Consider the following 9935-nt stretch of genomic DNA (forward strand, 5'->3'; position numbering starts at 1 on the left):
AAGACACAAAAAAACACAATGAGGTAGAAGCCAATTTAGTCCATTTGGGGGGGAAAAAATTATTTCCCGACTCCATAATGGCAGTCAGAATAATCCCATGATCAATGTTTTTCAAGTTTCTACCTGACTCCAAGACCTGGATCAACAACCCCGCTGGTTATTTAATGTCTATATCCTAGCGTTCTACAAAGACATCTAGTCCCCCCCTTAAACTCTTCTATAGATCTTGCCATCACCACGTCCTCAGGCAGAGAGTTCCACGGTCTCACTGCTCTTAGTTTATATAGAATTATGAAAGGTAAGAACTGATTCCCGAAAGGGGGGAAAACCTTCAATCATCCTTTTTATAATAAAATACAAGAAAAGATACATAAAGGGGGAAAAAAAGGAATTTGTCCTCCTAAGGACTCAGTCAGACAAGGTTTTTTTTTTGCGCACCAAAATAAAGCGCTCCATGCATTATCAAAATGCACGTGACCGTAGCTCCATGCCCATTGCAGTGATTTTTGTGGAAGGGCTTGTAATAAAAGCCCCTTCCCTAAAAATCATCCCTAGGTGTAGGGAAAAAAATTTGGGGCTCCGGCGCCACTTCTGTGGGGGTCGGCAACGCTTTTTAGAACAATATGAAGCCAGAAGTATCTTAAAGGGGGTTGTAGCATGACCGCCTTTACCCATCATGCAGAGTCCGGCTGTAGCTCATCCCAAAAATGTATGGCTGCAGTGGCCAGTCATGAGTCTCAATGCTCCATTGACTTCAATGGGACTGCCGGAGGTTGCCAAATCTATTTCTGGCTGTCCCGGTGAAGCTGCGGTATGTCTTTCTGCACGACCGGTAAAACTGGTCATGATACAACCCCTTTAAGGTCAACCTGTGACTCACCAGCTGTTCCAAAACTACACCCACAAATGATAGTAGTTATAGTTTTGCAACAGCTGGAGAGCCAAAGGTTAATTACCTTCAGCACTCGTTCACATGGCATATACGGTTTTCAATAAGTGAATCCGCAGCCGTTTCCGAGACGGCATATCTGGCCAGAGAAAGAGACTTCGATTTAAAGTGTTCTTTAAAACAATCATATATACTATATTAACCGCGTCCCTGCTGGGGTGTGAGCTTAGTATATAGGAACCAATTAGTTAGGCTAGCCTAGTGTTTCCCACCTGTGATACTGACCTACCCCAATAAACCGGCCGTGGTTTGGGATTACATCTTCACGCACATCACGGTTGCCAACCTGAATGCTTTGGTTTCCTGGACGACTTATCGAAAACTCGCAGACAGCATTTTTTATGGACACATAGGGAAATCATAATGAAAGAAAGCTTGTAAGTGATACAGTGTTATAGGTCGGATACCAACTGAACGCATTACGGTAAACTGTAGAGTAACGACAGGAAGAAGAACCTGCCCAAGTGCCGCGAGCATCAAAAACGTCACAGACCGAGCTAATGGTGCCTACAACTCTGAGCTTGGCATGCAACAAAGCCTACAAGACAACTTTTTGGGCTTCTATTTCATAAGGAGGCACACAGGAATTTTTTTTCCTCTATAGGCTCTTTTAGACGTAACGATTATTGTTCAGACCAAACGCACGCTAAGAATAATCATTCAGTTTTCGGTCATCGTTCATTTTCTGCAGACATATGAATGATCGTTGGCTCGTTCACTTATCATCCGGTTTAACCAGCAGTCAGTCGGTCTCGGTCATTTAGGGCTCCTTCAGATGGAAGAACGCAAGTGTATGTGCACAACTTAATGCACTTGCTGCACTGCCGGGGACCGTTCACATCGGTGCAGGCCATACCTGTGCCGTGATTTAAAAGGCTGTGAAGCCTAATTAGTCCTCGGTGGTTTTGATTTCCTAGCAAAATTGCGCAGTTTATTACACAAGTTGCGAGGATCAGAGGCAGATTTGCACACACTCCATAGACTCCTATGGTGCCTTTGGTGTGCGAGTGAGCACCCAAATAGCGCATGTCGCTCTTTTTTTTTCGCACACGAAATGCGCATGCAAAAATGAAAGTGGGAAATAACCCATTGAACACAACGGGTTCTACTCTCTGTGTATTGCACGCTCAGAAGTGCCCGTCTGAAACCAGCCTTATACAGCGAACTTAGTGCCTGAATGATGTATCTGCCTGTCCAAACCGGCTGCCCAAGAGAACTCTGACATCGTCTAATTTGGCTCATCTAAATAGACCCTTAGATGCCAAGTGAATCCAATATACTGTAAACTACCCTGGTTCCCCAAAAATAAGACTTACCATGATTTTTCGGGGAGGCTTGAAATATAAGCCCTACCATAAAAAAGCCCTTGCTGCATTACAAGAAAAACATTACTTACCTAACAGGCTCGGTCCGACTCTTCTTGCTGCTGTCTGGCGCTCCGCTGTGCCTCCTGCAGTCCTCGTTCACCCACAGAAGATCACTTCCTGCTTACGAGATTTATAAATCCCACTACTAGGAAGCGATAGCTTTGATTGGTTCTCGAGCGCTGCTCAGCCAATCAATGCAACGCTCGATGAACCAATACAATGGCTGTGATTGGTTTATCGAGCGCTGCACTAATTGGTTGAGGAGCAGTCAAAGAACCAATCACAGCCATTGCATTGTGGAGGTGGGATTTATAAATCCCGCCTTCATGATTATTGAGTTTATGGTAGAAATACCGGTCTCTATTATGAACAGGAAGTCGGTGGATGCTCACAGTAATAAAAGTGGGAAGGGGTGACAGGGGTGGGGTCAAACATATTGAAACTTTATTCCAGTGGTTTTTCCTGTTTGATAGATGACTATAGGTGAGTTAATAAGGCGTTACAGAAATAATATTGTAAAGTGCCTCTTCTGACACTAAATGCGTTGTTAAGTCACAACACAAAACAAGCCTGCGTAATAAAGTCGGCTCTGCAATAAACTAATTGTCCCGGCTCGTTAAAGGTTGCATGTTTTCCTCCTTTCGAAGGGTTTACATGCTGGCGATGGGATGTGTACACACAGGTGACTACCGCTGTATATTTGCCAACCTGCTTGCAGTCATGGAGATACGTTGGGTAACAATAGCCAGCCCATATGTGTGACAGCAACTTGTAAACTAATCCAGAATACAAAATCTAATCTACCGGCGCTCAAAAGACAAGTTTTAAGTATATAAATATGGATTGGATTTCACTACAAATAGCACGTTGAGTAAACATATGGAGGCTTTCACCGGAGGCTTGATGGGTAATCTAAACATATACTGTTACACTCTCCTGCCTGATTGTCGCTGTATATGTCCAACATGCTGTAGGTATATATATATCTAAAGGTGGTTTTACATTGGCGCTCGGGGTTATGCTTTCCTGCTCCACTTAGGGAACATGAAAGGGGAATCCCCCCAGCCAAACGGTTCCGGCTTGGAACGGAACTCAACAGTGCCGGATGGGCCCCCTAAACTAAAACGGGGTCTGCTCACTTTTCACTCAGCTGCCCGGCTTTTGATCGGAAGAAAAGGGGCTGCATGCTTTTTCTACCGGTATTTTCAGCCGTATTTCTGACGGAACCTCCAACCGGACATTCCAACGCAGATGAAAATATAGAATTAAAGTAGGGCTCACACACAGGAGAGTATGTGCGTGCGTATTACGCACATACTGTGTATGTTCAATCTGCTTAGCCTATATTGGCGCATATTACACATGTGAAATAACGCAGGTATGAGTGGTCCGATAGAAATTATCTGAAATCAATGGGTTGTATTCAAAACGACAAAACGCCCATGTGAATGAGCCCTAAGGACGTGCATCCGTCCAATCCAGATTATTTACTAAAGGTGAAACTCCTGCTTCTAGTGAGGATCTACATAGAGCCTTCATACGTATCAGCTGTGGCTCACTGGTTACCCCTGGTGCCTTTCAGCATTGGGGTCTGGGGTTAACATTAAGCACAGTGTCCGTATACTATTATATATATTGGGGAAGTCTTGGATTCTTGTTTCTCTCTCAACATATTAATTAGCAACCTATGTAATTGGCACTAGTCCGTGTATTAGAGATAAGGAATTTAGATTGTGTACCTAATTTGGGACAAGGACTCATGTGAGTGACGATAGGACCCCATTTACACTGACAGATGATCGCTCAAAAGTCGTTTAAACAACAGTTGGAGTGACCGGTTTGAGTGATTATCTTTGCATAGTCTATAGCAGCTAAGTAGCTACTTAAGAGCTATGCAGGCAGAGTGGGACACCGCCGCTATTGCTCGGTGAACAATACAGCTGTTCTGCATAAGCAAACAGCTGAATTGTTCTCCGCGCTTACAGCACGTGTCCCGCTGTGAACTACCCACAGGACACGGTCTGTAAGAATCTTATCAGCGCTGCTGACTGTGATAACAGCCTGAACCGCTGATAAGAGATCATCACTTAATTCTAGAAAACTAGAATTGAGCAAGGAACGACTCGTGCACAAAAACTGCGTCAAACCTCAGTATTCGTTGGAGGGCAAAATTGTGAAACAGAGACTCTCATACTTCAGCCACATGATGCGAGTTAATTCATTGGAAACCCTGATAATGCTTAGAGTGGTCAGCAGTAAAAGAAGATCTGGTGCCAAAGAACGCGCTGGCATGATACTATCAGTGCCAACACCAACATGCAAGTGATGGAACTGAAAGAAGCCGTACAAAACAGAACCGTGTGGAGATCGAAGATCCGTAAAGTGTCCGAGAGTCCGATAGATAGATAGATAGCTATAGACCATATACAGAGCTGAAATATGCTTGTCTGAAAAAGGCCTTAGTAAAATCAACTTAGGCCGGCTTCACACGGGCGCAAACGTTATTTACGTGCCCATTCGCGTTCTTTATTTGCGCAGTGGGTTAGTATTTTTGCACGCATTTTGTGTGCATATTTTAATGTATTTTTTGCATGCGCATGCCCTGCATATTTGTGCAAGCAAGAAACATGCAAGCACGCTCCAATGGGCTATTAAATTTACTATGTGCTATTTCCGTGCGCAAAAAAAATGCACACGTCACCAAACCCATTGAAATCAATGAGTTCTATTTTCAGTATATTGCGCACTCTAATTTTACATGCATAATATGCAGCACGAATGCGTTCGCGTGACTAAGCGACCTCTGGCCGGGGACAAACAAACAGGGCCACACGGCTTCTCTAACTACATGATGCACACTGTACATAGCATAGATCAGTGTCACGCAGGCATAAGTGCATTCACGCTTGTATTTGCGCATGCATGCGCGTGTTTTACTGTACTTTTTTCACGTGCAAAAAAACTCACAACCGTGCTCCCATTAAATGGACAATTAAGTTAATTAGCTGAACATGTGCTATTTTTGTATAGGGAAGTAGAGCATGCTACGTACTTTTTGCATTAACAGAATGTGCATCCAAAACATGTGCGCGTCAACGACCCCATTGAAATCAATGCGTTCTATGCAGTGCGTATTGCGCATGCAAATACATTCATGTGACCCAGGCCTGAGACACTACATGCACTGCCCACATGGACAACACTGGTCAATCAAAGCAATTAGTGTGTCTTATACTAATGATGTATACTAATACACAGTGTGCATCAGGTACTCCGAGAAGCTGAGGCGGCCATCTTTGTTTCTCCAGGCCTGGAGGGTCACTTTAAGAACAAGCTAGCAGCTCTGGGAAGTTGTGAAGAAATGTCTGGCTGAAATCTAGTATTTCTGATACTGAGCCTAGCACTTCCCTGTTTGCTGCAGCGAGTGGTCAAACTGTGCAAGTAGGAAAGTGCCTTTTTCTTTTGATGGAACCTTTCCATTCTACTTGATACATGGCATTATATTGCATTCTTGCCTTTTATGTTGACTTCTTTCCTTAAACGTATGTCTAGATTGCAATGATAATATACTGTTCACCACAAGAAGACAACCCGAAACTCAGTCTCTGTTATCAAGTGTGTTCTTAGGCTAGAGGGCAAGAAACCAAAGTGCTCCCAATCCAGAAATTACTAACAGTCTCCGAGCTCTTGCTACATCCATAATCAGAGCTGCTTACACAAGATGAGTCGCAAGTCCTTTTTTTTTCATTTGCATCAAATGGTTTCTATAATTATAAGCTAGAGAATATAGACTTTACAATAAACCAAACTCATAGACTACATATTATTTCCCCTCGCTAGTCATGCTGTAAAGCTGACTTTGCAAGGATATGCAGTATATATAAGTTGTGTAAGGTTTATTTAGAGGCTATACTTCAAAATGTTTTATATATATATACTGTATATACATAGAGAGAGAGATAAAATACGTATACATATTTATAGAAATATGTATATATATAAAAGAAATGTGTGTGTGTATGTATATATATATATATATATATATATATATATATATATATATATATATGTGTGTGTGTGTGGGTGTGTGTGTGTAGATAGATAGATATGAGATAGATAGATAGATATGAGATAGATAGATAGATATGAGATAAATAGATAGATAGATACTAGATAGATAGATATGAGATAGATAGATAGATATGAGATAGATAGGTAGATAGATAGATAGATAGATAGATAGATAGATAGATAGATATGAGATAGATAGATAGATATGACGTAGATAGATAAATAGATAGATATGAGATAGATAGATAGATATGAGATAGATAGATAGAGAGATAGATAGATAGATATGGGATAGATAGATAGATAGATAGATAGATAGATAGATAGATAGATAGATAGATAGATAGATAGATAGATAGATAGATAGATATGGGATAGATATGAGATAGATAGATAGAGAGAGATAGATAGATAGATATGAGAGAGATAGAGAGAGAGAGAGAGATAGATATGACGTAGATAGATAAATAGATAGATATGAGATAGATAGATAGATAGATAGATATGGGATAGATAGATAGATAGACATATAAATAGATATGAGATAGATATGAGATAGATAGATAGATAGATAGATATGAGATAGATAGATAGATATGTGATAGATAGATAGATAGAGAGATAGATATTAGATAGATAGATAGATAGATAGATATGTGATAGATAGATAGATAGAGAGAGATATATTAGATAGATATGAGATAGACATATATAAATAGATATGAGATAGATAGATATATATGAGACAGATAGATAGATAGATGTTAGATAGATAGATGTGAGATAGATAGATAGATGTGAGATAGATAGATAGATGGATGTGAGATAGATAGATGGATGTGAGATAGATAGATGGATGTGAGATAGATAGATAGATGGATAGCTATGAGATAGATAGATAGACAGATATGAGATAGATAGATAGATAGATAGATAGATAGATAGATAGATAGATAGGAGATAGATAGATAGATATAAGATAGATAGATAGATAGATAGATAGATAGATAGATAGATAGATAGATAGATAGATATTAGATAGATATGAGATAGACATATATAAATAGATATGAGATAGATAGATAGATAGATGTGTGATAGTTAGATATGAGATAGATAGATAGATAGATAGATAGATAGATAGATAGATAGGTAGATAGATAGATAGATAGATAGATAGATAGATAGATAGATGCATTTCAATGACAAAAGAACACGACCTGGTTGGTTTCCGCATGCGGGATCCCACAGTGGAATCTGACCCGGTGGCCCACCGGTGACACCTGTGGACCTCCTGTGTATCTGGCCGCAGTGTCTTCATTTGTATATGCGAATGTGTCAGCCGGAGTGCACATGTGCAGTACAGATAACGCTGCGCCGTCACTAGGCGATGACGTGGATTCTGCGGCGTGTCCACAGCTATTACTGCAGACGTCTGTGCAGAATCCGGCCCTGAATAGAGCATGCTTCGAGTCTCCCCCCGCAAGCGGAAAATTGCTATTGATTTCCGCTCGTGGGCATGGAAACCCGCGTTTACATTGCATGTCTATGGCCGGTATTTGCGACAAAATCCGGAGGCAGACGCCCACTCCAGATTCCGCAATGCAAATCCGGTCGTGTGCATTGGGCCTTAAGCCTCTAAGCAAACCTTACACAACTTACATAGAAAAAAGGGACTTTGAATTTCAACACCTAATCCTTTTGTTTCCCCTGGAGATAATCTAGCACCAGAGTTGTCTGGCTGTGGCTTACCTCCCTAAACACTCAGCCGAACATTTATGTATGTGGGGCAGCAAGTCGAAACAGTTGGCGAACAATTGTTCATCCAACAGTTGTTGAAGGTGTATGGAGACTTTGTGAAGTGGAAGCATCTAGGAATAACCACAGTTCAGTCACAAGGCGATGGACTCTGCAAACTCCGAGTTGGACCATTGAGTCCCTAATCCTCTGTTACATCACTCACTGCAGAATTTCAAACTGCCTCTAGAAGAGACTTATCAACACAAGAACTTGTGTCAGGGGCTTCACTAAATAGGTTTCCATGCTGGGGAAGTTGCATGCAAGCCTATGATCAACATGCCCAATGCCAAGCGTTGGCCGGAGTGGTGTAAAGCACGCTACCACTAGAATCTGGAGGAGTGGAAATGTATTCTTCAGACTGATTAATCATGTTTCATTGTTTGATAGTCCTCCTGAGGAATACAACCTATCAACTACATAGCGCCTACTGTAAAATTTATTGGAGGAAAGATATAAGCAAGGTTTGACGAGTTTGGTGTGGAGGAACCGGTGTGCCTGCATAGAGCCCAGTCCTCAGTACTTCAAAAAACCTTTGTGGTAAATTGGAACACAAATAGTACACAGACCTTCTGATTCAACATTGGTTAGAACTCTCTGCCGTGGACGTTGTGATGGTGAACTCAATAAAAGCATTTAAGAGGGACCTGTTCGCCTTTCTTGAGTGTTACAATATTATATGTAATAAACACTGATTACTTCAGAAGGGTCGGTGATCCACGGAATATTGTGATTGCCAGATTAGAGTCAGGAAGGAATTTTTTCCCCTTAAATGAGGAAAATTCGGTTCTACCTCATTGTTTTTTTTCCTTCCTCTGGATCAACATGGGGGGGGGGGTGTAATATGCTGAACTGGATGGACATATGTCTTTTTTCAGCCTAACATACTATGTTACTAGTGTCTGACCTCACAATTACTTTTCCGGCTTAATGAGAACAAAGTCCCACAGATATACTCCAAAACCTTGTTAGAGGGGAAAAGCCGGAATAGCCGGGAAAAAGAGGGCCAAATCCATATTTCCATCTCTGGTTTTGAATTGGGAGGTCCAATAATTTCATATACCTGCAGGTGGGATGTTCGGGTGTCAACATGCTTTTGGCCAAATGATGTATCTTCCAGTTCATTATTAAAAGCATTCAATTGACATGAACCTCCAAGAACAGATAAGGGTGATTCCACATCTGTGCTCGGAGTTCCACTTTTCTGCTCCATTCACGAAGCAGAAAAGGGGAATCCCCGTGGCTGAATGGCTCCGTCTTAATTATAATGGGGTCCGTTGGGTTGTCGCTCAGCTGCCCGGCTTTTTCTTCCGGAATTTTGAGCTGGCAAAACCTCCAACTTAAAGTACCAACAATATATGAACCCACCCTAATGCATACTCAACATTTTTTAGGAAAGCTTACTATTCCTCGTCAGTCATTAACGGCATCCCATGTAGAGGACCATCCTTTTCTATCACATTTTCAGAATTAATACAGTTCTGTATTTTTTATTAGAAATCACTATACTGAAAAAAGAACTTTTTGTATTCAAGATTAATGGCTGATGAAAGGCACACAGCAAATGAACGCCACTAAAGCCCGTCCGGCCTGATGGTGATACATTTAATTCCATGTTCCTCTTAAGTGAATACGATGAACTGGAGCTGCAGTTTAGAGAAGAGACAGACATTTATTATCACCACTGAAATTACAGCTATTGTCTGTCGCTGTGTGAGAAGTTCTGTGAATTTGGTGTACTTGGAACTATT

The sequence above is a fragment of the Eleutherodactylus coqui genome, chromosome 5 (genome assembly GCF_035609145.1).
Source record: "Eleutherodactylus coqui strain aEleCoq1 chromosome 5, aEleCoq1.hap1, whole genome shotgun sequence".
Taxonomy (NCBI): Eukaryota; Metazoa; Chordata; class Amphibia; order Anura; family Eleutherodactylidae; genus Eleutherodactylus; species Eleutherodactylus coqui.